This window comes from Carassius gibelio, chromosome B6 (genome assembly GCF_023724105.1).
Source record: "Carassius gibelio isolate Cgi1373 ecotype wild population from Czech Republic chromosome B6, carGib1.2-hapl.c, whole genome shotgun sequence".
NCBI lineage: Eukaryota > Metazoa > Chordata > Actinopteri > Cypriniformes > Cyprinidae > Carassius > Carassius gibelio.
Genome location: NC_068401.1, coordinates 23163177 through 23169656, shown reverse-complemented (window position 1 = coordinate 23169656; position 6480 = coordinate 23163177). Strand labels below are relative to the sequence as shown.

The following is a 6480-nucleotide window of genomic DNA, read 5'->3' as shown; positions in this document are numbered from 1 at the left end:
AATACAACCTAAAGCGTTAAAAACAACAACAACATTCTTACAGCGTTTTCGGCTCTTCGTCATTGACAGATGTTTTGTAAACAGTAAACGACACTTTAAAAAAAGAATACAGCGTGCAATGTGCATAATTCGGGCACCTACACACTTTTGCCTTTTCACGGCAAATAAAAGTTTTATCGTTTAAGTATTGTCCGCTTACGTCTCTTTGATTTCTTGAAGTGAGGCAGAATAAACCCTGAAAGGACGCTCCTTCAGTCTGCTGTTCGTAACTAACACACACACACACACACACACACACGCAGTCACTCACTCACTCACACACACACACCGAGACTCAATTACTGCCCAATTCCCTTCTTCATCATCTCCTGCTACACCGGCCTCTTCCAAAAGCAAATCGAAAAAGGAAAACAAAGAGCAACGTTACCTGAAGTGATACTTCGAACCCAATCGAGGCGGAATTACGCGAAGTGTCAAAACTAAGGTAAGTTTTGAATTTATTGAGAGCTGGATCAGTTATTTCATTGGCGAATCAATGTTGTGTCGCGGGCTGGCTTGATTTCTTAGCGAGGGCAGCTAACTCGATAGTTTCTTTAGGTTGGCTACGCGTGTCCCTCGAGCGTAAAAGAAACTTGTCAAAAGCATTTCAACGGCGTTGTCGGTAAAAGCCGATCGAGAGAAATATTCCGATGCGACTGCGAATAGCGCAAAAGTTTACGAGTGGACACAATGTTGCGCGCGGGGGTTGTGACTTCATAATAGGAATCTGCCTTTGTGCCCTCTCGCGTGCGCTTTAACTGCTACGTTTTTAAATGTAAACTGTCGGTAAACACTCGTTAATGTTTCCAAACATGTTTCAAAAGAGCAAGCGGTTCCCCGTCGTTCGTTTGGGTACGTAAAAATGTAATATTTGATCTTATAGGGCTTATTTGACGAGGGCGATGCGGGAGAGTCACTTGGAGGAGCTGACGCTACCTTTGGTCTGTTTAATGTCCGTCTCTCAGATGATGGCAAAAGCTAACAGTTTTTCATTCAGACAACATGATTAAAGCATTTACTTTACAAATCCTTTTGATAAAAGCTGTTAAAAGCACACGGTTTGGTATTTTCGATGGGGAAATCGGCTGCTCGGTCGGAGCGGGTCGCTGGTGTTGAGTTGGAGCTTCGCGTTGCTCTTATCTTTGTTGCTTCCTTAAAGAGCAGCAGCTGCCGCCTGGCCGAGTTGTTGAAATTTATCCCTTTGTGTATATTACAATATCCTCCATTTTTTCTGCTCTCTAAACAACAAGCCTCACGCCATCTTGGTTAATTTGAACTGGCGGATCCGTGTGTTCTTAGGACTCGACCTGCACATGTCGTTACAGGCAGAAAGTTTAGAAATGTCTTATGTCGTGTCGGTGACGTCATGTGAAGTTTAAGTAAAATGTGATGTTTTGCCAAGAAAGCGTCGAATTTGTTATCTCGCTCGACTTTTTTGGAAAACTCTGCTTTTCGGTTAGTTTTGCTGTAGGAATGACTCCGGATGAATAAATACAAATATTTTGATGTGCTCTTGAGCGCTGTTTAATGATTTGGTGTTTACAGGTGGAATGAATGACATCAGCGTGTAATGATGTCATTTAGTGAGGTGAACTGTTTATTGTCTTTTCTTTGTCTAAAATTAAGATTTTTTTTTTTACATTTCATAATTCCCATGAAGTATTTCTTAAGAATGTGATGATGAATCCGTGAACTATGGTTTCACATCCATTTAAGAGATTTTTTTTCTCCCTCGAATGACCAGAATCGGATTTTGATCCTTTCAGACATAGGATATTTGAGTTTGTCACATGAATTTATGGCTCACGAGGTTAATAATTATGATCTTACTTTACAGTCATTTCCTCATTTAAAAGACTTAAGATGTTTTAGTTATTATTACATTATTATTAGTCCTTATGATATGCACGTTTTTACAGAGCCTGTGTTTTATTTGTGCATGTACACACACAGTGTGTAGCTAAAGATAGTTTTTCCTCAGTAAATTTGTAGTGGTTTGTGAATGAACTGTCCTCTCCACCTTCAAAAAAAAAGCTAGTGTTACATATTTGAAAGTTTCTGTTGTGCAAGTCATGAACTTTTAACAATTAGTGGTCAGCCAAGCAAAACCCGCAGGCTCGCCATAGGCTGGTTAAATGGCTGGACTGTGTCTGCTTTGTATCAGTAGGGCTCTGTCTCATCTAGCCCTGTGCCCTAGTCATTATGCATGGAGCAGGCTGTTGTTTTTACAGAATGCCTCAGATGGAGAAGTCAGTGTTTCCACCTCCCATCTCTTTGTCTGAGTATGTGCTTCTGCTAAAGCCATGAGAGCAGGGGAGCAGATGTTTAGCCAAACATCCTGACGCGATGCTTTTCTCTTGTGGGAATGCCGCCTCTTCCTCCCTGTTCCTGATGCATCGCCTTGACAGCTGCTTGATTTCATGGAACCTCTAAGAAGCCATTAGCGGTATCAGTGAATTGAAACGGAACAGTCTCACCCACTCTTTTCTTCCATTAGAAATGACTATTGTTGGATGTTTTTTTCCCCTCTCTTTGTGAGCGTGTTTGTGTTTATTATAAGCACACAGAAGAGCTCTTATATACTTGTACTGTTTCTCTCACCACGAATTAGGGAGAGCAAATCTGTCAGGACCTGTTTGTGCTTTTGGGGTTTGAAGGGATCTCACACTGTGCTCTCTCAAGCACACACCCAGACCACTGGATGTCTGTAGCTGCGAAGACATAAAAAAAAGAATTTTGCTCGGGGTTAGAGTGTCAGCCACACGTTTCTGTCCAGGATGTTTGTTGTTTTCCCCACAGGATATGGGTTAGGCTTGTGAGAAGATGTTCGTATCTAGGAATTAGTTTAATTTGGGATCTTTAGAAGGATCTTGTTTAAGCTCTGTTTGCATGTCTTTGTTGTGCGTACAACAACAAATGTTTGTGGTGTAATGAGCTGATTACGAGGAAATGTGGGCTGTAAGAAATGGGTCTCGAGTGCAGAAGCTGTCGAATGCCAGTTTAGCTCAGGCAATCCCCAAATGCGCATGAATTTGGGTTTATAATCACACTTCCTCCAAAAACGGGCACTGATCAGTGTGGTTCATTTAAAGATGATTTGAATTTATTGGATGTTCCACTCACGCTGTTACATATGAATGACTGTAGAGCAGTTAACACGGACAGCCCTGTCTGTGTCTCATAGTCTAAATGGCTCTATGGGGTTTCATTCTACATCTTATTGGATTAGATGATATTATAGTCAGCTGCAGTGTATAACATTGTGCTTTCACTTTAACAACTTACTTGACACCCTTTCTAGAAGATTTCTTATGCCTCGGTTACGTTTGGTAAATGAACCCTCTATTTTTAGCATTGTAAAACCCAATTCTGATTATTTAAAACCTTGAATATGATTTAAATTATAAAATACATTTAGATCATATATATATATATATATATATATATATATTAAATATATATTTATATTTTTGCTCTGGCACAAAAATCACAGCAAGGTTGACCATTCAAAAACCTAGTTCTTTGTATTGTCATTCTGGATACTTTGACATTATTTGCAGCATCTTCAGTGACAACCCATTGATTTAGGTTTTTAAACATGCATCAATCATTGCGTCTTTAATTGCAAAATTGATTTCAATGCACTTCGGAAAGCTCAGCCTAGAGTGTGCGGACTGTCGTTTGATTTAACCATTCTATAAAAGTCAGAGGCAGCGAGAAGTTCTCACCTGATCATAACACCTGTCATTTAAAGAGCTAGAACGCAATCGCTGGCTTGATTATACAAGCTGTGGTGTGCCACGTGTGTGGCCAGTAACTGCCAAATGAATCAGGCCTGAATACTCAATGCTGGAAGGTCAGCGGTGAATTTGTTTTCCGAGCAGGTTGTGTCCTTGCACTCATAACGACTTGGCAAATCATCTTGTAAATACTGACAGATACACTTCCCTGTGCTGTTTTGTGAGAAGACAGTTGGTATGATGCTAATCGGTATCATGGATAAGTGCATCTCTATCTTGACTTACTTGGCTAATGATTTATTTTGTCGTTAGCAAACAGCTTTGATTGTAGAATTTCCTCTCAACAGTTGGCTCTTACATAATAGCGGGTTATGTGGGTTGCTGTTTAGCGTGAACATTAGCGCTCGGGAGACAACTGTTTGTGTCAGCAGAAACGCAAGTCGGTCGCAGCAGACTTGATAATTGTGTCGCAAACATGATCTTCTTTACCTTTGGCCTGCCGGTCTGTGGTAACGAGGCCGAGGAGCTGGAGATTTGCGTTTCTGGAGACAGTTAAATGAATGAGCTTTTCTACCAGCAGCTGAAGCGGGTCACACCAAACTGACTCTGTTTTCAGATAAACACAGAGAGGACACAGGGGCCCGAATTTCAGAGGCAGGCAATTAGCTGCTTTTTGGTTCAGCGTCCCTCGGGCCTCTGTTTATCATTCAATGTGAGAATATCCCTGATGAAACTCAAGGTTATTTTTGTTGGGCTGTCTGAGCGCTTGTTTTTCACAGACAAGGTGAAAAGGTTGATTTTTCCCTCAAGAAAGGCTTCATACTGAGACTTGAGAAACAAAAATCTCCTTTGCTGTAACTTCACAGTAAAGAATTAAGCTTCGGGAAGTGTACGTTCAGAATACGTGTGTATCTTTCCGCCAGCCTCTGCTGTTAATCAACGAGGCCGATCTTGTGCTCGACACCTGAAGGTCGTCATTCTGAAACCTTTCTGTGCGCCTGTTGTTCTGCTTTCCATCTGCCTCCCTCTCTCTTTCTGTCTATCTCTCTCAGCTCCTCAATGAGGGTTTGAGTGCATTAGTGTTTCCGGGCAGAGGAGTATTCTGGAGAGATGAGGGCTGTTTTTTTCAACCTGCGCCGCTTGTGTCTCCGGTGTTGTTTGCCCTCCAGGAGACTGTCATGTTGCCTGTGCCGTGGGTTGCCACTGCGGTGCTCCATTCCCCCCGCTGAGATAATGGAGCCTGTGTTTGAAATGCCAGTAGTTTGGCCTATTTGTTCTAGTGCTTATCGCTATATTTGAATCCAGAGTAGAAATAGCCATGATTTCAGGAATGGTTGGAACGATGCTCCTCTTGTGGGAGAGGGCAGAAGGACGGCTGGGTGGGATTTGGCGAGAGCTGTGGGATGGGAGAGAATCTACTGCACTCTGACAGCTGACTACAGGACGTCCAGTATTTGACCCCCGCACACATATGCACTCAAAGACATTCAGAGATTGTGCTCAAGCAGCCCCCTCTTATTTATTGATCTCGCTGCATTTAAAATCTGGTCACTGCCTCCACAAAGCCTTTTCATTTTAGCTGCGCTGGCAAAGAGCACCTCGGCGCAGCAAGAATTTCGAAATTTTTAATTTGCGCAGAAAGGCCCACGAAATGATAAGGATGAGATGGAGACAGAGAGACAAGGATTGGAAATAGAATCGTTTCAGCTGACACTGTAATGTGCTTTAGAAACCGAAGCCTTTATGTTTTGCGTAAGTTTGCTTGCTCTCAAAAAAAAAGCTCTTTTTATTTAAGCTCTTTAGACATTAACATGGTTAGTAGGGTAGGTTTATTGGAGGACACCAGCATTGAACCCTGACATGACACATGAAGAAGTAAGGTTCTTGTTTTTTTTAGTAAAATAATCTAGCCTGGTTTAAACTAGGTCTTGAACAGTAAACAAACCACTGTTGGATTAGCTGTGAGGTTTTATAAAAAGATCTCCAGATTGAGAGAGCTGGATTAAGGATTCTAATCTGCTATCGCATGAAGGTGCATCATGGTGTGTTCCTGGAGTCTACAGACGCTGGATTAGGCGCTTCAGCAGGCCTCATGCTCACCGATCCGCAGCAAATGTGTGTGCGTGTGTGTTTTGAGGGGGGCGTCTGTCTCAGTCATTAGAAATTAGGCTGAGGCTGCTTTGTTTAAGGTTGGAACGGACGGGTGATTCTTTGTTTAAATAATGCAATCAGTTGAAGAGATAAGGTTAAAGACTGCAGGTTGTTTAGGTAGCAAAAGAGTGTTTGTGTCATCAGCTTGTTCAGTGAAACAGTCTGTGGTGTGGTTGTTTCACATGACACTCAAAATGAGAGGAAAAACACTGCATCTGCTTTCTCTTTCTCTCAGTTTCTATCTCTCTGTATTATCTCTGTTAGATGGGTAGAAAGCTGTGAAACCCGTCTGTAATATGAGCAGTCAGTAAACTTGGCAATAGCAATAGAAGAAGCCTGATCCGAAGGCCATGAAGAGCCTCTTGTTGAGTCCTTTCAAGTGGTAGTGTGTGTATGATTGCATGGAAGTGCACCTGTGTGTTTGTTCTGATGGCAAAGGATCATATGGACGCATTCTAGGGCGAAGGATGAAATGAATGGCTGAGTGAGCAGTGCATCCTTATTTGACCACAGTGTTTGTGTGAGAGTACCTCTGTAACCGAAAGCCTTG

The 6480-nt window shown here is 42.1% G+C and overlaps 1 protein-coding gene across 22 annotated transcripts in view; it reads left to right on the top strand.

Moving 5' to 3' along the window:
* The first annotated feature begins 258 nt into the window (after positions 1–258).
* The window catches only part of baz2ba (bromodomain adjacent to zinc finger domain, 2Ba), a 79006-nt gene continuing 72784 nt past the window's right edge, over positions 259–6480 (top strand). For 20 of the 22 annotated variants that reach the window (XM_052559373.1, XM_052559370.1, XM_052559369.1 and 17 more), the window contains exon 1: positions 293–484. The gene's annotated coding sequence lies outside the window, so the exon portion shown is untranslated. Of the gene's footprint in view, positions 485–741; positions 892–6480 lie in introns of those variants that run through there. The other 2 variants (XM_052559366.1, XM_052559371.1) reach the window with 2 other exon arrangements.